The sequence below is a fragment of the Scylla paramamosain genome, chromosome 33, assembly GCF_035594125.1.
Source record: "Scylla paramamosain isolate STU-SP2022 chromosome 33, ASM3559412v1, whole genome shotgun sequence".
NCBI lineage: Eukaryota > Metazoa > Arthropoda > Malacostraca > Decapoda > Portunidae > Scylla > Scylla paramamosain.
The window spans coordinates 13,145,658-13,170,383 of NC_087183.1; the positions used below are offsets into that span (position 1 = coordinate 13,145,658).

The 24,726-nt window shown below is 40.5% G+C and overlaps 1 long non-coding RNA gene across 5 annotated transcripts in view; it reads right to left on the reverse strand.

Annotated features, from left to right (window-relative positions):
- LOC135089722 (uncharacterized) overlaps nucleotides 1-24,726 on the reverse strand; it is a 259,283-nt gene that overhangs the window by 211,148 nt on the left and 23,409 nt on the right. For all 5 annotated transcript variants that reach the window (XR_010261610.1, XR_010261611.1, XR_010261612.1 and 2 more), the window contains exon 2: nucleotides 12,337-12,382. This is a non-coding gene — a long non-coding RNA (uncharacterized LOC135089722). The remainder of the gene's footprint in view (nucleotides 1-12,336; nucleotides 12,383-24,726) is intronic.

A 24,726-nucleotide genomic window follows, 5' to 3' on the forward strand; every position in this document is an offset into this window, starting at 1 on the left:
TCCACTTGTGCAGATTACTTCTAGACAACGATGACTCAGGGTTCCAGTGAAAACAGTGTAATGTCAAGGCAGGGAGGTACTGATGATGATGACAGTGATAAAGGAACAGTATGACAATATTCTAAAAAGGTAACACCATCATATCACCCTCTTATCCCTCACAATGATATGTCACAACGAAACAGTAATGGTGATGATGGTGATGTGAGACGACTATGACAGTGCCCTCTGCTAACACCATCACATCATCCTCTTGCTTCACTCGCCAACACTCTCACCCTCTCCCTCGCTCCGCCCACTTCCCAGGCTATCCAAACACAGGCTCAAGTCCCGCGTCAAAACGTTTAGAGAAGGTACAGAGGACAGAAAAAAATACCCGGAGCGTCAGAGGAGGGAGGGATGCTAAACTGGAGAGCCACAAACACACACGCACACCAACACAGACTCACACAGGGACCGACAAAGTATCAGGAGCAGCAGGTAAGGGTTTCATATATTTCTGGGAAAATCTGGGACGAGGTTTTGCAGCATATATATTAACGTGTGGTCAGTGAAAGGCGTTATATTGCTGCTTTGAAGGGATGTCTCACCCTCACTCCCTTTCAGAGCCACGGACGGCTGAACCTCATATAACAAGGTCAAAGACAGTAGTGGAAAAAATATGTAATCAAACGTACCTATCAAGAGAAATGTGGAATATACGTGTATAAAAAATGCAGCCAAAATGAAGCCTGCCATTGATGTACTAAGGGAAAATAAATGGAAAGGTGCTGGTAAATGTGAAAGGTTGAAGTTTCAGGCAAGAATATTTGTAATCATTGGGGGAATTAAAACAGAAATGTGAAATAGACCTGAGTGAAAAATTAAGTCAAAGGGAAGAGTGGAAATTATGTACTGTCAAAGAGAAATTAACGGAAATATATTCACATATAATTTGAGGTTGAAGTAAGGTAGAAAATGTGTAGTCATGGGAAAATAACAGAGAAACATGCAATGAATGTTACAGATATTATTCGGAAATTCCAGGAATAAATATGACAGCCACACAAAGAAAAATACCGGAAGTGGGTGAAAAAGCATAGACAAAATGCTGTGAGAAAAAAATAACTGGAGGAGGGACGAAAAGAAAAAAAATATGTATATATATATATAAAACAAGAAAAGGCTAAAGGATGAAATACGACAAATAGAAAATAAATAAATAAATAAATGCAATAAAAACACAGGAACGTTAATCCTTCGATCCACACACACACACACACACACAAAAAAAAAAAAAAAAAAGCGACGACTTTAAACAAGACACAGAACACGACACACGGTGACAATAAAAAGCTATAATAGACACATAAAAACTCCCACACACGTAGAAATGGCGGCGACATGACGATGCTGTATAAATAACACCAAATGGTCCATAAAACCAGAGCCACCTCACGAATGGGAAATATAACCCATTAAATTACCTGGCGTAGAGAAAAAGAACAAAAAAGATGCATGGGTCAAGGTTCCACACGGGTAAAAAAGAGATCGGCTGACAAGTGTGGGTTGGGAGAGAGGCGAGGGAGATCTTGTCAAAAAATGAAAAGGTCGGAAGGTGACACAGGTAAGATGAGGGAGGAAATGAGGGGAGGTTCACCAGGTGCGCTGCGGAGTTTCAAATTATTTTCTGGTTTTAAGTACGGTTATGATTTCTTGCGTTTTTAGTTGTCTTACATAAATCAGGCGTTTCATTACCTTTACAGTTACTACTACTGCTACTACTACTGAGAGAGAGAGAGAGAGAGAGAGAGAGAGAGAGAGAGAGAGAGAGAGAGAGAGAGAGAGAGAGAGAGAGAGAGAGAGAGAGAGAGAGAGAGAATATATGCCTGAAACATTTGCTCTCAAGTTTCTAGCATTAATTTCTCCTCCATTTTATCCACCTCTCTCTCTCTCTCTCTCTCTCTCTCTCTCTCTCTCTCTCTCTCTCTCTCTCTCTCTCTCTCTCTCCTCCACTTATTCCTCCATCAAGAAATCATCCACCACCAACTTCTCCGCTTGCTCCTCCTCTTTCCTCTCTTCCGTCTTCTCGTCCTCGTACATCTTCCGCCTCCTCGTCCTCCTTCTCCTCCTCCACATCTCAATTTATCTTGGCTCTTTATTTCCCTTCATGATCCTTCGTCTAACGAGTAATCCTCTTGAAGGCGCCGGTGATACAAAAAAGGGGTGATCAAAAGGCTCAGCACTCAACACTTCCCCGAGTAGCGTAATATAGAAGATCACTAAAAGATCAAAGTTTCCTCGAAAGGTCAAAAAACTACAGCGATTATGATAAAAGTGAAGGATGTGTTTTTGATCTATTTGTCAATATCATTCTCTCTCTCTCTCTCTCTCTCTCTCTCTCTCTCTCTCTCTCTCTCTCTCTCTCTCTCTCTCTCTCTCTCTCTCTCTCTCTCTCTCTACGATATCAAAAGGAAGAGGTTAAGAAAAATTGTAAAAGCAAGCGAGGAAAAATCAAGATGGACAAAATCAAGTAGTTCTTCTGACCACCAGTGTAACTAATTGAAATTGCTTGGTGGGACCACACTGCTTTGCCGGGGTTCGAATCTTTCCCTCATTTGGCCTTCAATCGGGGCTGATGAGGGGAAGTGAGGATGAAGAAGAAGAAGAGGAGGAGGAGGAGGAGGAGGAGGAGGAGGAGGAGGAGGAGGAGGAGGAGGAGGAGGAGGTATAAAGCAAGATAAATTGGCTACGTAAATGTAAAGACGAGATCATCTTTTTCCACAACTTTAATGCAATGCAGAAGAAATGAGATCTAGTTCTCTCTCTCTCTCTCTCCCCCCTCTGGCAGGGTAAAAGAGAGGTTCGCTTTCTACAGTTGGGTCGCCATACGGTCGTCTGCTTGCACTGCCAACATAAATCCCGTCACAGAGCGAATGGGAAAGTGAGTGAGAGAAAATTGGAAAATCAATCGTCTCGGGAGAAAAAGGAGAGACGTGCTGGAAATTGCGACCCCCGGGTGGTGCCTTCCGCTGCAGCCACCACCATCACTACCCCGCCCATCACCACCATCATCACCATCACTGCTTGAGGCTCGTTATCATGCGCCTCACCATCTGCATCACATCGTTAGTCAATAATAGTCATCACCATTTATTCTGCTACTACTGCTGCTACTACTATCACGACCATCACCACTATTACTACCATTACCACTTACATTACAAGCACAATCACCATAACACCACTACTAATCACAATCCCTCTATAACCACCGTCACTATTACCACTAATACTACGACTGCCATTCCCGTGCGTGTGTATTTACAGTTTTCTTGAGAATCACTTTGCTGAAATAAATGAGGCAAACAAAAGTGTATCCAGCGTACATATTCTCGGATTTCCCAGCGGCATAGTTATATTCATCACCATCCATCGTCACCACCACCACGTTCATAGCGGAGAGATGGTCCCGTGAGTTGTATGGTAAATTTAGACAGGCCATTTTTTTTTCTTGCCGTATATTTATTGGTCTTATTGGTGAAGGAAAAGGGTGAATTGTGGGTTAATACTGAACACTATAAACTGAATAATAAAGGTAGAAAATAATAGTAATGCAGCATGCGTATTATTACTGTCACTAGCTGTTCCATTAATGTCAACAAGAGCAAATCAAAAGCATAAGTGAAAGTAAAGAATGTGATAAAAAAAATCACCATAGAGAGAAAGGGACAGCCATAGTCTTTTATGACGATGGAGGTTTCCTGGAAAGCTAGAACACGAAAAGAGGGAAAAAAATGAAAACAGTGACTCGATCAGCGTTTTACTCGACTTCGCAAAAAGGAAAAGAAGTAAAAATAAACTACGTCCAAGTTCTGGAAACACAATTATGTAACTTTTCTAACTTCGTGTCTAACAATGGCCGTTGCCCTTATGCCTCCCCTTCATTTCCTCGGCCTGCCCTTCCGCCCTTCCTTCCCCTTCCCTTACAAGTACTCGTCTCCGTGCCAGCGAGGCCAAGTTCACGGCCCATCCCGAAGTTTCTCCAAAGTTTATAATGATCCATTCCCACCCCAGAGCTACTTCTTTACTTTTTAGTATTGATTTATCTGTTTTAGTTGATAAAAGGTTTTATTCTTTACGTCGCATTTTTGGCTTCTGTTCTCCACCTTTGTATTGTAATCTTTAACTGAGAACATCTTAGTTTCCAAAAGTGGTGAAATGAATTCTCATAAAAACCTCGAAGTTATTCAGGTTTTCAACATTATTTTCTTTCATTATCTTCTCTATTTTCTACTGATTTTATTTTCATATAGTTTATGAAATCATTCTTGGCCAAGAATTATGTTACGATTCCTGCAACTTCGAAGGAAAAATAGGAAGAGGAAGAGGAAGAGGAGGAGGAGGAGGAGGAGGAGGAGGAGAAAGTGGTAGTAGTGGTGGTAGTAGTGTTAGTCGAGGTGGTGTGTTTAAAAGAAAGAGAAAATAGTAAAGTTTTACTTGAAAAAGTTGATACATTATGACTGTTAGTAAATGATACGTACAAATCTCCGTTGCAATCACCTTTCCAGAAACCCTTATCGGCGGAAACACATTCGTAAATTACACGACGCCTTGTCCTTCCCTCACCACCAAATGTCAGGAGCGGTAGGAGACAACCTTGACACATACATGGAGATGATTTTCCAAGTGATATTTCGGTGTAGTAAGGAATGCGTTAGTAAAAATTGTAAACCTATACCGAAAAAAAAAAAAACATTTACGTTACAGAGAGACGCTTGCATTTCTAACTTTTTGTTTATAAATGTTATACCTCGAAGTGTTGTAGCAAGCATCTATGACAACACCCAGTCATTCCTTAACCATCAGGTATCGTTTTCTGTCTCTGTTTTTACCCCCAGGAAAGTTATCGTGATGTTACAGAATTACGTCCGTCTTGCATCAATCATACTGACAGTAATTTTCATGGAAAGTAAAGGTCACTGATACAGCTTAATTTAAACAATGGAAGGTTGAGGTAAGTTTTATCTTTATATCTATTGATTTTCTGTAATTCACTATTGTTATAATCTTTATTGTTATTAATATCAAAACCTCCATTACTACTACTACTACTGCTACTACTACTTTTATTAAAACACCAACAAAAAGCAACAACAACAACTAATAATAATATTACTACTACTATCACCATCACCACCACCACCATTATCATCAACAGCATCACTATCTCCATAATTATGTTTACTTACAGCTGCATTTCACTAAGACCTTAGGAATGGGAGACACGAAAAACGGGGAAAAAAAAAAAAACGAAATAATTCCAAATGTTTCACTTACTGCTCCACTCAGTAAACAAACTCACGTGAGGAGAGAAGATGAGGTCAAAAAAAAAAAAAAACAAGCAGAGGTCTGGGAATTACAGCAAGAATACAAGGGGGAAGAGAAGGGGAGATCTGAAAAAAAGATATGAAAAAAAGAGAGAAAAAAAGAGAAAGGGTAAAGGAGAAGAACTAAAATGCTGCTACGTAGTTACCAAATGTTGTCTTTTCTCCTACTTTTTCCTCCTATTCCCTCTCGCTCATTAATCATCTTCCCTCCTTCCCTCTCACTCCCTACCTCTCCTTCTCTCCCTTCCAGAATTCTATTTCCATCGCTCACCTTCCTCCCTTCCCCATCCTCTTCTTCATCCTCATCTTCCACTCACTTCTAGAACCTCAATCCAATTAGTTCTACCCAAAAAGCTACCTAGTTCATTTTTTTTTATTCTTTTCTTCTGATCCTTTGTATTTTCTTGAATTTTAACGACAATTCTACTTTTTGCCTTCCTCTTATTAGCTTCCAAGACTTTTTATCTGTTCAATATCTTCGTTTTCTTCTTTATGTCTCCGTTTTCTTTATATCGCTCTTGTTTTTTTTTATTTTTATTATCTAACTTTGTCCATTTACATATTTTACGGTCACGGAGTTTTTCCCTTGCACTACTTTTATTACATGTCTCTGTTCTCTTCATTTCCCTTCACTCACCAAGTTCCATATCATTATTCTCAGTCTTTGTCTACATTCTTCTGTTCGTAACACTTTTTGTTGGTTTGTTTAATAGTTTCCGTCTCTTTATTCTTTTTTTTTTTTTGCATGTGTTCATTGCTTTTCGTTGTACTGTATGTTTCATCTGCCTTTTTCATAATCGTTTTCTTTTTGCCTTCTCTTCCTGCTTTTATTTTATTATTTTGTCCCATGCATATGTTACTCTTCAATTGCTTCACACACAACGGCTATTTCTATCACGGACACTCTCTCTCTCTCTCTCTCTCTCTCTCTCTCTCTCTCTCTCTCTCTCTCTCTCTCTCTCTCTCTCTCTCTCTCTCTCTCTCTCTCTCTCTCTCTCTCTCTCTCTCTCTCTCTCTAATCAATGCTCCGGGCACGCTCCTCTCTGCTTCTCCCACACGCAATTTCAAGTGGTTTCGGTCTGATTCAATTTCGGCGCCAAAGTCCTTACATTTTCGCACTTTTGTCTCGCAGCACGTCGCCTCACCAATGGACGGCGGGACGAGGACAATAGTTAGTCACCGAGGTAATTCCACCCAGTCTGAAGAAAATGTTTGAAAATACGGTTCGGGAAATAGATGCAAAAAAGTATACGTGGAACTGAATGGCAAAATTAAACGTGATATCTCTCGACTTCTTTAACGTTATTCAGAAGGGATTGAGAGAGAGATTAAAGGAAGATGAAGGTGTATGTTGTAAAGTCTTCCTTTCGTATGTGATGTACTTGTAAATACAATATATGTGGTAAGTGACGGTGGATTAAACAAACAAATCAACTAATGGCTCAAAAAAAATTAAATAAATAAACACATGTAATTATTAATCATTTACTAGAATAGTATAGATTATGTGAAATTCTGCTGTTATTATTGTTACTATTATTATTACTATTATTATTATTATTATTATTATTATTATTATTATATTATTATTCATTATCACTCAGTTATTATTTCTAGAACAACTATCATTTACGGCAATGGATGAAGAGATGCGTGCGTGCATGTATGTATGTATGTATGTGTGTATGTATGTGTGTGTGTCTGTGTGCGTGTGCGTGTGTGTGTATGTAAGGCTCAAGAACGTGTAGAATATAACCCACGAAGGAATGAACAACCTCGGACTATTTACTCAGACCATAACAGCGGCGAGCCTTACAAGGAGACCGTAACGATAACACACACACCCATTATTATCCACTAACTCCTCCTAATGGCGCGCCGCTAGGCCATGACGTCACGACCAACAAAGCCTTAATAAACGCATTCACACACACGCACACATTAAAAAAGCAAAGGTTAATTACACACCATGCATTATACGTAATTAAAGACACGTCATATTTGATGCTTTACATATTTCATCAGTATTTATCATTAACCTAGTTCTCGTTTTTAAATGCCGCGGTTCTCGTGTTGATAATAGGAGATGCATAATGAACATGTAATTATTTAAGTTTCCAGAGAACATTTAAATAAAGGATAAGAGGTCAGGAGTGTGGTGTGAAATCCTGAAAGTGGAAGGTGGAGGGTTATAGTGGATGGAGGGAAGGGGAAGGTGGGGAAGGTAGAAGGTGAAGATGTTGCTTGTAAGGAAGTGTGAGGGAAAAGTGGAGGAGGAAACGAGGTCAGTAGAGAGGAAGATATTGGTTAAGGGGTCACAGTAAGGGTGCGGAAAATGGTGTGGGGTCAGCGAGAGAGAAGGAAAGGGAAGCACGGGGAGAATTAACCATGAGAGTAATGGAAAAACGACAAAAAAGGAAGGGAGTGAGAATTAACCTACAGAGTAATGGGGGAGGAGTCACCGAAATGGGGGGGAGAGAGAGAGAGAGAGAGAGAGAGAGAGAGAGAGAGAGAGAGAGAGAGAGAGAGAGAGAGAGAGAGAGAGAGAGAGAGAGAGAGAGAGAGAGAGAGAGAGAGAGAGAGAGAGAGAGAGAGAGAGAGAGAGAGAGAAATGAGGTTAGGTCAGAGAAGAGGCGAGGAAGACACGATCGCAGCCTCTCGTGGAAATAGAGTAGTAGAACCTTGTCTCCCCGATGCAGTTTGTTCCGGGATAAGAAAACCTCTTGGCAATCAGGAAAAACAAGCCAAGCAGTCTCCAGTCCAGGCTAAGACGGCTTCTGATCACCCCACTAAACTATCTTCACCCTTGGGACTCCCACACACAAGGGCGAGGATAGAGTGAGACGTTACTGACAACCAGATAGACCGGGGGGAGAAACGGGTGATGTAAGCATGACCCGGGGCAAGAGAGTGCGAAATGAAGGCAGCTCCAGAGATGAGTTCATTCTCATTACACGGGAAAGGTGTCCCCGCTACCCTCAAGAAGCCAGAGTTTCGACCACACAGGAAAATGGGTCAAGTTTGAGGCTGTCGCACTTCGCCTCGCTTCGTAACCACACCAAGAGGCGGAACGGCGAGCCTGAAAATATTTACACTTACACTTGGCTCTCCGCTGCCTCTCCCCTGGGCCGCCTCTCCCCAATTGCTTCTCTTTTCTCATGCGTTTTCTCTTTTTTTCTTTTCTTATTATGCTTCATATGTACGAATGCTGGCAAAACATGTACAAAAAATAAATATAATAAAGTTATAATTCTGCTAAGCTAAGACTATGGAATACTGATTGCTTACCGAAGAATATTAAAATAAACTTAAATATTTACTAAAGAGCTTCTCCCTCCTGCTCTCTTTCTCTCTCTCTCTCTCTCTCTCTCTCTCTCTCTCTCTCTCTCTCTCTCTCTCTCTCTCTCTCTCTCTCTCTCTCTCTCTCTCTCTCTCTCTCTCTCTCTCTGAAACGACAACCGAGGAAAAATTGAAACGCTCAGCAGGACATAAAAGTGAGAATCGCACACTCAAGATCTGATCAGCCGACTCGTGTTTGAGTTTTCCGATTTTCCTTTTTATCGAAATGATGAAGTATTAAGGACTTTTATTGCTTGGATGTGTAAACTCTCTCTCTCTCTCTCTCTCTCTCTCTCTCTCTCTCTCTCTCTCTCTCTCTCTCTCTCTGACCTGTCCTTTAATTTTCGTACTGGCTCACCCTTTCTCTTTTTTTCTTACTCTGCTTATCAGTTATGACTAATTTGCAATTAATACAACTCTCTCTCTCTCTCTCTCTCTCTCTCTCTCTCTCTCTCTCTCTCTCTCTCTCTCTCTCTCTCTCTCTCTCTCTCTCTCTCTGACGGTGAAGAATGCTCTCATCAAGCACCAGGGGCGCCTCATAATTGGTGTTCCACAAGCCCCATAATCAAGGCGTGGGCATCAGTGTGGAAATGGGCTGCGTCTTTCATCACCGCAGGATCAGTCAATGTTTCCGCTTGTTGGAAAGGTTTACAATTGTGTCAGATTGCTTTCAAGGACAGGTGATGACGATTGTGGTTATGGTAATGGTATTAATTGTAGTAGTAATATTAGTAGTAGTAGTAGTAGTAGTAGTAGTAGTACCTCAACAATAAGAAAAACAAAAACAACAACAACAACAATAATAATAATAATAATAATAATAATAATAATAATAATAATAATAATAATAATAATAATAATAATAATAATAATGGTAGGATGGAAAAGAAGAAAATGAGACAAGAAAAGTAATAAGTAATAAGCAGAAAAAAGAAGGAAAGAAGCAAGGAAGAAAAAATATATATAATGAAGCGTGCAGTGCTGAGTCCAGGTTTTATCGCATAATTTAAATAATATAAGGGATAAAATATTCATAGAATATCACATATAACAGTACTAAGAATCTCTCTCTCTCTCTCTCTCTCTCTCTCTCTCTCTCTCTCTCTCTCTCTCTCTCTCTCTCTCTCTCCATCTATATTCCTATTACATCATGGTTACAGTGAAAGTATCGATATACAAACTCATTCTTTTTTCCTATCTATCTATATCTATGTATGTATGTATCTATCTATTCATTTATGTTCTTACCTCATCAAGGTTGGACTGGAAAGATGATATTATAAATTCACACTTTTCCACCTGCAATTACTTAAAAACCAGGCAGAGTTAAGAAAATGGTAAATTACACTCTGAAAATGCTGCAAGAGAAATATATAAAACATTCTCTTTGCTTACCTTCACTCGTTGACAATTTCTTTCCCTTAGTTTTCTTCAATTTATCTTGTGCTGAGTGTGCTGATGATTTTTTTTCCACGTACGAGTATCTCTCTTCACAAAGAACGCTGTCACACTCTCTTCTCATTTTACTTTATTCTTTCCTTCCATTCCTTCCCCTTTCTTCTTTTTGTTCATCTCCTTCCTCTTTCCCATATATCCTCCTGGTTTTCGCTTGGTTTTCTTCTTGTTCCTGCTTTTCCTTCCTTCTTCTCTTCCTTGTTCTTCTTCATCATTTTCTACCTCACATATTTTGTCGGTTTTTATTATATTTCCCCTTTCACTTTTCCTCCATTCCTTTGCTTTCTTTTTTATTTCCCTTTCTTCTTCTCTCCTGCTCCTGCTCCTCCTCCTTCTCTTCCGTCTCCCAGTCCTGCACTCCCTCCTTCTCCCAAACAGACACGACATGTTCCTCCCAGCATGCATCAGTGTGTAATGTTCTCCGCGTCTGGAGTAATGGTTTCTAGCTGCTGTTCTCCTTATGAAATGAGACGAATGGCACACGCACACAGGCCGGTGCGACAATTAATCCTCAACTTAAGAAGCGGGCGCAGAAATCAAGCTGGCCGGCAGGAAGTAAGATCTAGTAAGGGCGGGAACATGTGGCACTGAACAACGAGGAAGTGAGGTAAAAGTCTATGGTCCCGCATTGTCGCGTTTCACTACCAAGGCAACATCACCGCTAGTTGTTTGAATGTCAGTCAGTAAAATGGTGCTCTCAGAATGAAAGCAGCTGTGAAATAGCAAGAGGTTATTTGTATTTAATGCTGCTATCTGATTCTGGCCTTTAATGAAAAATACCAAAACAGAGAGAGAGAGAGAGAGAGAGAGAGAGAGAGAGAGAGAGAGAGAGAGAGAGAGAGAGAGAGAGAGAGAGAGAGAGAGAGAGAGAGAGAGAGAGAGAGAGAGAGAGAGAGAGAGAGAGAGAGAGAGAGAACGGAAACACACAATTATTATACAATATATATGGAAGAATTACAGAAAAGAATCTGTTTTAAAACTACAAAGCTGCCAAAATAATATCTTAATAATAACAAGCGAGTTTATTTCACAAGAGATTAACAGACTGGTAAAAAAAAAAAAAAAAAACAAGCAAATTCATCTGGCTTAACATCTTTCTGAAGGGTATTAAGCAAAATATCATCGTAAATCCAAAAATACGATCATTTCTTCTCGCTATAACAAAGTGAGATGAACATTTATCATTGTCTCCATATTTTCATCAATACAAAATAAATATAAAAAAAATCCATGTTATAAAAAAGTTACCGAGATAATTTCAAAGGTTATAATCTGAATTCATGATGTGATGTGGAAACCAAAAATTAAAATGTCGACAATTGCTTCCTACATAGAAAAGTTTTAGCATTACTGATCCAAAAAACGCTTCGATTATTACTGATAAATACGTGAGTTTTTTTTTATGAGAGAGAGAGAGAGAGAGAGAGAGAGAGAGAGAGAGAGAGAGAGAGAGAGAGAGAGAGAGAGAGAGAGAGAGAGAGAGAGAGAGAGAGAGAGAGAGAGAGAGAGACAGAGACAGAGACAGAGACAGAGACAGAGAGAGAGAGAGAGAGAGAGAGAGAGAGAGAGAGAGAGAGAGAGAGAGAGAGAGAGAGAGGCTTGGCACAGGTACCTTTGAAATAATACTTACACTATCTTGCATTATTCATCGTGAACCCTTGTGAGAAGAAATATATTTTACTTACTTACAACAAGAGCTGAAACCAGAAAAGGAAGGAGAGATGCATTGAATCGAGAAGAGAAACGAGAGAAGCATTGTTTTAAAGATGAAGGGAATGCCGACTGCGCGACCGCATGTACCTGGAAAGCCTACATATTTCAGCAGGACCTTCTTACATTCCCAACGAAGAAATTCCTCAATGGAAATGGATGAAATTCAGCGATTAAACCGTAACTTTATTTTCTGAATTCCCCGGCAGAAGTTAATTCCTATAAAAAAAGGGAAAGTTCTTATTTTCTTCCTCGATTATGTGGGAATGAAAAGACTGATAAAACCACATATAAAAAAAAGGATGTGAAAAATACATTATTCCGTTTATAACTTATTCACGTGGTTGTTATTAAAAGACTTAAAAAAGAAAGATATTTATCACCACTCATCCACACTCATATACTTACACAAGAAGAGGCACAGGAAGACAATAAGAAATCTTGAAACATAAATTTTTCTTACCTTGCAAATACGCGTGCAAGTCTTATCACTGGTCCACTTCTCCACTCTGAAAAGAAAGACAACGCGTCAGCACTCATTCTAATTCTCCACAGTATTGAGTTCTGACGCTCACAGTTACAGGGGCAAAGAAAGACACGTTTCCATCTCTCTTCTTGTATTGATTAGAAAAAAATTAAAGTAAACTCAACACGATATTTATTTATATTTATCTAATAACCAATTATTATTATTTCTTCTAATGGCAAATCACATTTATTTTTATACGCAAATTCATTTCCGTCACATCAATGTGTCAATGGCTGCATGTCCTCAAGGCAGCTATGTAGAATTTATAATAAAACTAGATAGTTTCACGGTTCTCTAGTTGATTATATTCATGCATATTATAGCAGTGGACTCACGCACGCACGCACGCACCCACACCCACTCTCTCTCTCTCTCTCTCTCTCTCTCTCTCTCTCTCTCTCTCTCTCTCTCTCTCTCTCTCTCTCTCTCTCTCTCTCATAGATAGTTAATATTCGGTATGTCTTTGTTTTTTCTCTCACCTTTTGAAAACCAGTATCTCTCTTCCTAGAACTAAGTTGGTCTGACTGATTAATGCAAAATCTTTAATAACGTTAACTGTAATCCATTTTGCAGATAGATTTTTGAACGCTCCAGCAAGAACATTTTTGGCAGGAGCAATTCTTGATTGATATATACAGAACGAGAGAGAGAGAGAGAGAGAGAGAGAGAGAGAGAGAGAGAGAGAGAGAGAGAGAGAGAGAGAGAGAGAGAGAGAGAGAGAGAGAGAGAGAGAGAGAGAGAGAGAGAGAGAGAGAGAGAGAGAGAGAGAGAGAGAGAGAGAGAGAGAGAGAGAGAGAGAGAGAGAGAGAGAGAGAGAGAGAGAGAGAGAGAGAGAGAGAGAGAGAGAGAGAGAGAGAGAGAGAGAGAGAGAGAGAGAGAGAGAGAGAGAGAAATTCAAAATAGTGTTTACTGAGGTTAGTGAGGTGGAGCAAAAACGCAATGATCTCACAACACATGTGTGTGTGTGTGTGTGTGTGTGTGTGTGTGTGTGTGTGTGTGTGTGTGTGTGTGTTTTTGTGTGTCTAAAAAGTCATATAGACATTTGTAATTCGCAAGTATTTCCACTAAATCCACAAGGAAGCCCCGTGAATCCCGGACTTGGGAGAGGCAAGAGTGTAGGAAACACAACTGATTTTTTCTTTGCTTATTTACTAGCTTATTTTTTGGTGAATCACGCAAACTAGACACTCTCTCTCTCTTTCTCTCTCTCTTCATACTATTACTGTGTCAAGTTTGATAAGCAACACGTCATGTGGAAGAGTGTCAGGAAGCTAGACAACACAAAGAAGTAGGAGAGCTGATATAAGTGAAAGCAAGTAATTAATACTGCCAGTAGCCGTCACGATAGTCAGGCAGCACCTCCGATCAGCCAGGCAACCCGATGGAGCCTTGAAACTTCACCCCCTAGGGACATGACCATTGCCAGGCACTTTCCCCTTTTGTTCCTAATCGTCACGGCCTCACATTTGGCACGTGAGAGCATGGTCGGCGTCACAGGCACGCGCATTTCCTCCCATCACACACAGGAAGCAGAAATTGGAAAGAAAATGGATAAATTCGAGCAAACAAGATGTAACGAGTGTAGCTTATGGCCTGTTTGCTACTGCTACGTAAACACACACACACACACACACACACACACACACACACACACACACTAAGAGATACTCCATAACAACTCCATCACTCCCCACACCCACACAGACCCACACAAACATAATTAGTGTCAGTACACATGATACCCTTTTACCTGACAAACAGACCAAAACAGCTACATGATATGGAAAGCCACGCGCCACAACACCACAATAACCTCACAGCTTACGTCACTACATTCATCATAAAGCCATGTCAATCAAACCTTCCACCTCTGCTTTCTGTTCGTATTCAATCCCTCCACTCCCATCCCCCGCTGCTCTCTGTGTTTCTCTCTTAGAATGGTATTTACCTATCCGTGTATCAGTTAGCCTTCGTTAGCAAATTACTATTCCTGGAATGATGCAAAGGAAATCCGGTTACGTATATAAGATGGGCACAAATACGATACATACTATGTGGTCTGATGTATTGTATTGGGCACCTCTTATAATCATCATCATCACCCTGTTATTGTTTGCTGTGAATTGTGATATTTGATAATACTGCAAGTGCTTTATAACTCGCAGCTAAACTCAATTGTTATATTTACCACAATTGCTCCAGCTGGTAATGGCAGTCCAATTATATGATAAGCTCATTATTGTAATTATTAACAGATAACTGGATTACTGCCCTTTCTGAAACCTGTCTATATATTATTTATCCTTTTTTGATGATTTTTGTATTATTGTTGCTATTGTTGTTGTTGTTACTGTTGCTGTTATTATTATTATTATTGTTGCTGTTATTATTATTATTATTATTATTATTATTATTATTATTATTATTATTATTATTATTTATTATTATTATTATTATCATTATCATTATTATCATCATCATTATTATTATCAGCATTATCATCATCATGGCCATTTCTGCAACTACTACTACTACTACTACTAATACTACTACTACGACCACCACAATCATCACCACCACAATCACAGTCACCACCATCACCACCACCACCACCACCATCTTTCCTGTAATTTGCAATGTAACCTCCAAAGCCTTTTTTTTTTTTTTATAATCGTATACTGTATAATTAATGTATTTTCCTCTGTACATGGAATCTGTCAAAAGGATCATATACTTGCACCAACATATTTGAATCTCAACATAATTACATTTATATATTTTAACCTTGACATGTATAGACTTTGGCTCTTTGTATAACGTATTCATTTTACTACACGGATGTTCAATATGCATATAAATTCATTTCCACATGCGGTGTCATTCCTGCTTTCACACGATCAGGGATTGAACGAGATATTTCCACAACAATGGGGAGCACAGTAAAAGTAACAAAACAAAAAAAGGGCAAAGGTTTTTAAAAGAGAATATAGTTTAAAAAAATAATAAAAACTACTAGAAATTACTAAGTTTGATAGCAAAGAATGGAATATGAGTAGTTTAAATAAAAAAGAGATTGAGTGACTGACTCTGCTTAACTGATCGACTAACTGACCGACTGACATACTGACTGACGGACTGACTGGCTGATTAATTGATAGACTGATTAACTGAATGACTGACTTATTAACTGACAGACTGACTGACTGACTGATTGATTGATTGGCTGATTGATAAACTGATTTATTAACTGAATGAATTAATGAATGACAGACTTATTAACTGATTGACTGATTGATTGACTGATTGGTCCAGCAACAAAGTCACTCTGAGAAGAAGACGACGAAGACGAAGACGAAGACGAAGACGAAGAAGAAGAATGGGAAACTGTTCCAGAGATTATTATAAAGTCGCTATTACTTTAAACTTCCCGTCGGTGACTGATCAACACCTGAATGGATCCACAGCCTTTGATTGACCTTTGTTAGTAGATTAAAGAGCGGTTTTATTTGTTTGTTATTTGATGAAATCTGTCGTGATGAATCAATACAATGAGTTAAAACAGGAAGCGAAATAAGAATTGGTACTACTATCATTGCTATTACTACTACTACTACTACTACTACTACTACTACTACTACTACCACGATTACTACCACTACCATTACCACTACTACACTGAGGACTACAGCAACACTAACAATGATAATAAGAACTACATCATCGTCAACAACACCACCACCAACAACAACAGCAATAGACATCAAAGTAATCAGCGGCAAGAGCAGGAACATTAAAATTTCTGGCACAATTCGAGGCATAATGCAATTAATGGAAAGCTTTAAAAATGCACCGAGCTTTAATGTTACACTATACAATATGTAATTACCAGTAGGTTTCGTTCAAAGGTCGCGAATTTTTCTTAACAATACCTCGTCACTCTCATGACTTGACATTTTTTCTTGCTATGGTCGTCTCTGTTAACATTCACGGCACTGTAAGAAAGATAATTTGCATGAAGACACAGAAAAGAAGAGGGATTATTATTATTTTCTATTTATTTAAGAGGATGTAGCACAAAAAATATATATATATATACCTTAAAAGTTGTAAGTGATTATGGGAAAATATCTGTCCGGTAGAGAACGGGTTAAGGCCACGATGATGCGTAGGTCACAGAGATTTGAAATTTTATGCGGTACTAAGGGATATCATAAGGTACATAGTAACTTCTCGTAATGGCAGGTACGTAGGTAGGTCATATACCAAAAGTTTCCACTCAGGTAAATTTGCTGCATGACCATTACACTTTTATGACTTTATCATCACTAATTTCCTCCACTGATACGTTAAATTTGCTTGGTTAGTTTAAGTTACTTTAGGTTAAGATTTGTTAGATCGAGTTTAGAGGAATTTATCAGAGTATTTTAACGCAGGCAGATTTATTTCACGTTGAATTTCCCGCATGAATATCGGAATCATGCCCCTTCCTAAGTATATTTCCTCCATCGATAAATCAAGATTTAACGTGGGATAAATTATTTTACAAGGGATTTCAAGAAAGAATCTTCTTGGATGGAATTTACTAGGTGGGCTGTTGAGAAAGTTAAGTTTCCCCAGTCTTCCTCTGCAACACGTACTTTGCACAGAGAGGAAACGGACAGAGGAAAATATAAAATGCTAAGAAAAGTGTGAATCACGCAACACGCTGTCACTCAAACGTGCAGGTAATGTATTATGCATGAAAGTATTTTTTACATGTTTCCTTCCTCTCCTCTCTTCCGTCTCTTCTCTCCTCCTCCTCCTCCTCCTCCTCCTCCTGCTGCTATTCCCTTCCACGCTCCCTCCTGCATAGGTTTAAAATTTAATGGAGACGAAAGGCCTATTTTGTGAAGTTTTTGAGGTGTTCATCATCGTGGAGGACAGCAAGCATCACGGAACTGCGGGTTTCTGCTCTCTCTCTCTCTCTCTCTCTCTCTCTCTCTCTCTCTCTCTCTCTCTCTCTCTCTCTCTCTCTCTCTCTCTCTCTCTCTCTCTCTCTCTCTCTCTCGCATTAAAAAAGCTGAGAATAGAGGAAGCGGCTTGTCAAAAAAAAAAAAAAAATTCTTAAAAAGTATTTCAAAAGATCAAAAGAAACACTGTATTTCTGCATTTCGAATCTCTAGGTTTTGAATTCATACATTTCCAGCACAAACATTTAAAATTCACACACATCGGATTTATATACCCCGATTTTTATAGTATCTTCATATATTTCAAATTCTTATGATACATTTTTTTTTATTTAGAATGATCGATTATTATTTTCCTGGGCGTCACGAGGTATTAGGCGGGGACAATAGCGGCCACGAGCAGAGCAGCAGGAGGAGCGACCCCCGCAGCCAGCAGGAGCCATAAAATAAGCAGGAAGGTGGCCATGCAAGACACGGGCGACCTCTGCTGCTTCGTCCAGATGTTGGTTTATGGGGCTGACCGCGGCGAAGGGAAGGGAAGGGACTAGAGCGAATAAATACGGGAAAAAGAGGAAAAGAAAGATAAATGTGTGTAATGACAAATAAACAAAATTTAGAACAGCAAAATGGAAGGGAATAAGGAAGAGTGAATCAGTAAAGCAAGAGAAAAGGAGAATTTAATTGGTAAATGATAAAGGAAGAGGAATAAAAGTGTGTAATGAGAAATAAACAAAATTAAGCATGAGAAGGGAAGGGAAGAAGGAAGGGCGAGTCAGTAAAGTATGGCAGAAAGGAAAGATAAACAAGGAAAATGGAAGTAGGAAGGAAGAAGAAAAGTGTATAATGACAGATAAACAAAACTAACAGCATGGGGAGGAAAGAACAGACGAAAATGTAAATGAATAAATCAAGAAGAAAAAAAAAACGGAAAAGGGGAAACAAATAGATTCAACGAGGGATAAACAAAATTTCCAGCAAGACTATATAATGCGTGACCTCAATTCACTCTGACCTGACCTGACGCCTCGATGACCTGGGGCGGGAAGTCAACTCCATGTTGGCGATTATCACAGATACTATAAATGTCAGTATTGATATTCACCGCCGGCACCAGACTCGCGCCCTCTTTCCGCGCGGAGGGTCGTATAATGCAGCGTATAATGAACCTTTACCCGCTGCCGCCGCCTATTAATACCACGATACCTTCCTGTATGGATTGTATTTAACTCAGAGTAATGAACCGATACAGGAAAAAACACCGCTGGCTCTGTAGGTCAGATCGGCGGGGGAAAAACAGCACTGCAGGTCATAAGAATAGATGAGAGGTCACGTGGAAAGGGGAAAACTAAATAGGTCAGATTGAATTATAGTTAAAAAAGAAAATACTGCAGGCTCGCTCGGTCATATCAATATATATGAAAAAAAACAGCAGTAGGCCATAAGATTAGATGACAGGGGAGCTGAGTGGAGGAAAAACACTTTTATGGTCGGTAAGTAAGAATGAATAATGGTAAAAGCACTGCAGGGTAGATAGATCACGTTAGGTTAGGTGAGTGTAGGAAAAAGACCACTGCATGATGGATGTGTAATGAGAATAGCTCAGATCAGTAAGGTAAAACACGACGAGTTAGAGAGGTTACGGGGAGAGAGAGAGAGAGAATAGGTCAAATCAGAGCAGGAAAAATATTGCAGGCTGGGTAAATCATGAGTAAGTTAAATACTGTACTAGACAATGCAAGATGGGTAGGTCAAGATAGTCAATCAAATCAGTGAACCAAAAAGCTAATGCAGCATGGACGGGTTGCATAGTGTAGGAAAACATCACTGCAGGCTCGGAAGGTCACGAGAGTAGGTCAGGACACTCATCCCAGGGTCACGGTGGGCTAGATAAGGCAGGTCACGCACCACTGCCTGCACGCCGCTGCCTCTGCCGTGCGTCACTTCGAGTATTAAAAGGAAACTTCGTGAGACGAGCTTTATGAGGGCAGGTTGGGACACTCAGGGCGCCAGGGTAATGGTAGGTTAAGGCAGGACACGCACCACTGACTCCCTGACTCCTGCCGTGTGTCACCTAAAAGAAAACTTGGTGCGGTGCTTTTTCCCTGCGGGAGTATGTGTGAAGGGCGTGTCGGGATGAAGGCGAGAAGCTGCAGCACCGTGGCCAGGCTGGAGTGAGCGGAGTTGGCAGCCCTACACACTCTGCCCTGATTGCTTCCCTGCTTGCTTGTCTGCTTCCCTGCTTACTTGGCTCGTCTTGCTTCGCGGGCTTATTAGACTTGTTCCTAATTACGTTTAGCTTTAGAGGCTCGAGATGTGTGTGTGTGAGTGTGTGTGTGTGTCTGTTTGTGTGTTTGTGCAGTGAACCTTAGTGTGTTTGGTCTTTTCTCTCCTTTGTTGATAATCTTCTTAACAATTAGGGAGTTGTAAGAACTGTTCGCATAGTCATTAAGAAAAGTAGAGAAAATAGAGGCTTACTTCTGTCTTTTACAAGTTAAGAAACCATTCGAGACTATTACAGTGTCCAAGACGCTAATGATTATGAGAACAATTATCTAGTAGTGAAAAGGTTGTTAATGAGTGGTATAGTGAAAGCAGTAAATATTTTATCATAAGTGTTGTATGTGATGCGCGCTTACAAACACACTGACACACACACACACACACACACACTATTAGTTAAGTGGTTCAATGAAAAAAATATTATAGAAATTCCGATGTGTATACACCTGATATCTTACTCCATATCGTTCCCTAATTGTATTCCCAACTTCTGGCAACCAATTAAAATACAGTAACATTAAAGCTAACATCATTAGTACTGGTATCAGAATGAATAGAGAAATTTAAGCACCAGTAACAGCAGCAGCATCAGTATCAGAAAAAAAAGTGATGGCACCAGTAATAACAACAGTAACAGTCATTAAGATATCGTTACCCTTGTCTTTTACTCCGCTTGTCTCAAATTTCACTGCCTCATTAAGTCCCGCAGCGCCACGCCTCGTCATGTCCTCTCCTCTTTTTACGCCTCGCCTTGGTCACCGTGTCTGCAGATCATTTCCTGCGGTGCCGCCACTCCTGGATTCGACTTCATCCCACCCTTGTACGCAGCTCAATGCAGGGATTCGGATACAAGGCCCAGCAAGCCGCGTCGTAAGTTTTGTTTCCCAGGAAGGCTCAGGCGCGTGTCGTTCGTCCTGCTGCATGTAATGGGGCGGGTTGTTTTTTTTTCTGACCCATTCCAAGCACAAAGCCGCCTCTATGAGCCTCTGGGAGGATACTTACACCTAAACCTTCCTAATATTTTTTACTTTACGGCAATGTCGATAAAAATGTGATGTTTTGGTACGTTCTTCTTCTTCCTCTTCTTTATTTCCTTCCTTTCCTCGTGTTTTCCTTATCTTTCCTTGTTTCGTATGTTAGTTTGCTTTTCTTCGTTATGTTTCAGTGCATTCTTCTGCCTTTTCTCTCCTTCCTCTGTTCGCTTGTCTATTCTTTCTCTTCTTATCAATATTGTGGTACACTCATCCTCCGCTTCTCTTTCCTTCCTTTGTCCGTAATTTTGTAAGCTCTTCTCTGCTGTGTTTTTGTATGTTCCTCCTCCTCTTGTCTTCCGCTTCTTCCTCTTCTTTTTATGTTTCCCACTCTTTCGTCCGTAATTTTTTTTATCAATTTTCTTTCGCTACGTTTTGGTAAATTCTTTCTTCTCTCTTCTTTCCTTCCTTCATCCATAAGTTTGCTAGTTCTCCTCTTTCACTACATTTGGCTACGGTTTGCTTTCCTCTTTTTTTTTTTTCACTATGGCCGTCTGATTCTCTTCCTCAACCTGTTCCTCCCCTTCCGTCTCCTCCTCCCCCTGACCGCTGCTTTCATGTACTAGGATGTGCTCATGAATATCTGATGTCCACATAGCACCGCACGAGACATTCAGCGCTCCTCATAAACATTCGGGAACGCGCGCCGGATTTCCAGACGGATAAATGCACCATAACCGGACCGCCACGTTTGAACTCCAATTCTCTTTCAAAGGATCGCTGTTCGTCGCGGCGGGTCATCGGCGCCGTTAGGATCCAATGCCCTGAGAGAAATTGCAGCGGTAAATGCTCAGTAAATACGCGATAAGGATATGCGTGTATCCCTGCAACAAGCAACAAAGGAACGCAAAGGAATACAAAGGAATAACAATTGTAGTAGATCCCCTGCAACAAAGTGACGCAAAGGAATTAAAGGAAGAGTAAGTAATAGTGGAGTGCTTTGTCAGTACGACGGTCTTTGTAGCATGATATTAAATTTAAAGTAAGGCTTGGAGGTTAGTAAAGGCAAAGGGTTATCCCCACCAGCCGTCCTCTCATCTCTTACGTAACCATCTTGTATTAGTAGAGCCTGCAGCTACAACGACCACCACGACTATTGCTGCGACAACCACAATTACAAGCATATACCACAACAGCCTCTAACGACAAGGACCAAAACCACCACCACCACCACCACCACACCCATTGAATCGCTCCCAACGCCTCGTGAAAGTTTGAACACCGAGTCGCTACTGTGAACGAAAACGACATATTGATGGTGATTTACAAGATGGGTTGGCGGGATTAGGCACGTCCAACGCTCCTTCCTTCCCCCTCTTCCCCCTTCACCACCTCCCGATCTCACTTCCCTCTCACTCCTCTCCCAGCTCCCCTCTCTCCCTCGTCACCTCCCGACCTCAATGGGTCCGATAAAGGGTTGTCACGCTCAGTTTGGCCCCAATGGACGCTTTAATTCAGGCGTGAGGTGCGAAAAATTTCTCAGATGAATGATAATGATGATGACGATGATGGTGATGATGATGGAGGAGGAAGACTGGCAAGGGTGAAAGGAAAATACGATTGACATTTCCATTAATAACCAAAGACACTGTTCCAGCCAGCAAAGCTACGTGGAGATCAAACACGATAGGGGCGCCAACCCTTTAGCAGACATTGACGAAACGATAATAGTCACGCGACAAGACCGAGAAGAGACAACAGAGAATATTGCAACGCGTTCTGCGGCGAAATATCAAATAGCATCGACCGCATTAGATGAATGAAACATATTTGTTCGCTTGTTCATCACGACCTTTGAGAGAATGAGAAATCTTTCTTTGTGTTTTTTCTTTTTCTTACTTTTTTCTTTTTGCGTCTTTGAGAAGTCGTTAAATATCAATCAGCGAGTTTCGGCAAGACAGGAGCGAAATGGAAATTACACACTCGCCTTTCAGTTTGTTTGAAATTTTTATCTGCATCTCCTGCGCACCCCAAAGTTAAATATCAACCAATGAGTTTCTGCACGACCAAGACAGAGGAGAGCGATAGCACGACCAAGACAGAGGAGAGCGATAGAAGAATCATATACACGAAACGCAGTGCTCGTGAAATTATAACGTATCCACTTCTGCGTCATTGAGGAAGTATTAAATATCAGACAGCGAGTTTCAACGAGACGTGACAACCTTTCTCTCCTGCAAAGTTCATTCCCTCACCCTTCCCTTCATTCCACCCAGGCACTCCATCACTAAAATGTTAAGCAGAGTATTCAAAGGCAGCAATAAGTCATTTTGAGAACCATTTCAGGATTTGCACTGCTGTTACTCTCCCTCTCTCACTCCCTCCCCTCCCTCTCTCCTCTCCCCGGCCACTAACGCAAGGTATATCTATCACTTATGAGTTAAAGCGAAACTTACCTTCCCGTGATATAGTGTTTATTGCACCGAGCCTCGTTATTGGTGAACTCAGGTGTGACGTAATGGCCAGACGCAGCAACAATTGGTTCAGGTCTTCTTAGGTGGTGAAGGATTGATGAGCGTGACACGAGAGGATGATTAGAGAGACTGGGAGACAAGAAATAAGATACTCCGGTACAGTGAAAAGAAAAAAAATAATAATGATTTCCAAAACTACTCCAGCTACAGCAAACAATAAAACGAAGGATGAAATATATCGTGGCAATTATCGAAATAAATGTGATAAATAAAAAGGGAACAAAAAGCTATTAATAACGCCAATACATAAATAACGCAGGCGAAGAAATAAAACGAAATCTACTCGTATAAATAAATCACGGAAGGCAACGAGAGAAAAAAAAGTAGAAAAGTGGAGAATTACGAAGCGAAATGTTTTGTATTCATAGTGTGTCTCGAAGAGGAGGAGGAGGAGGAGGAGGAGGAGGAGGAGGAGGAGGAGGAGAAAAAAAATGGAAATAAGAAGTGGTAGTAGTAACAGCGAAAGAGGCAAAATCAGCAAAAGCACCAGGAGCAACAGCAGCAGCAGTAGTAGTAGTAGTAGTAGTGCAGTAGTAGTAGTAGTAGTAGTAGTAGTAGTAGTGTTGCCAGGAAAATCAGAACTGGCATCGTGCAGACAACTTTCCTCCTCTTCTTCCCTTTACTCCCACTCTAAATTCAACAAAACATTAGCGCCCCCTTCCCCTATCCCTCCTCATCTTAGCGCCCCCCTTCCCCTATCCCTCCTCATCTTAGCGCCCCTCTTCCCCTATCCCTCCTCATCTCATCTCTCTCTCGTGTATGTTGGAGGCTGCAGTGTCCGGTGGAGGAGGAGGAGGAGGAATCTCAGAGTAGGTTTCACAACAACTTCACACTTTTTATCATCCCAGGAGGGCAGAATTTCAACTACTGGCAACACTTCAGCTCTAAATGACCGCTGTATATTTTCTTCAGGTGGGAAATAGAGTGCAACCTTGTACTCTCACTTTCACTCACTCTCTCTAGATGCTTCACTCCTTCAGAAAATCATAATCACCCATATTATTCTGGCAGGGTGATGTAAAGAAGGTGACTCGAGGGCGGGGCTTGAGTAACAGGGCGTGCAATTAGGACCCGGGGTAAGTCAGGGTGATCCAGGGTGACTTGGGAAGACTTAAGGTGACTTTGACAATAGCCTGGCGAGGGTTCCAATAACTTCCCCGTTCTAGGATGTCTTTGGGAAATGTGAGGGACTGATGAGATGGATTTTGAGATAAAGGAATGGATGTGCTGACTCTCTCTCTCTCTCTCTCTCTCTCTCTCTCTCTCTCTCTCTCTCTCTCTCTCTCTCTCTCTCTCTCTCTCTCTCTCTCTCTCTCTCTCTCTTAGATAGACACAATAACAGACAAAGTAGAAGAATACGTAACATAAAATGAACAGATAAGGACAAATAAGAGAGTATCAAAGAAGAGGAAGAATCATCTCTAGTATATAAGGAAAAAGAAAACGGATAAAAGAAACCAGAATGAAACAAAAATAAATAAATAAAAGGAGAAATACATCACCACGTAAGAATATGTATAGAAGTGTACGAGTTCCCTAATGGAAATAAAATGAAAAATCTTACTGCATTAAGCCAGGCATAAATACGAG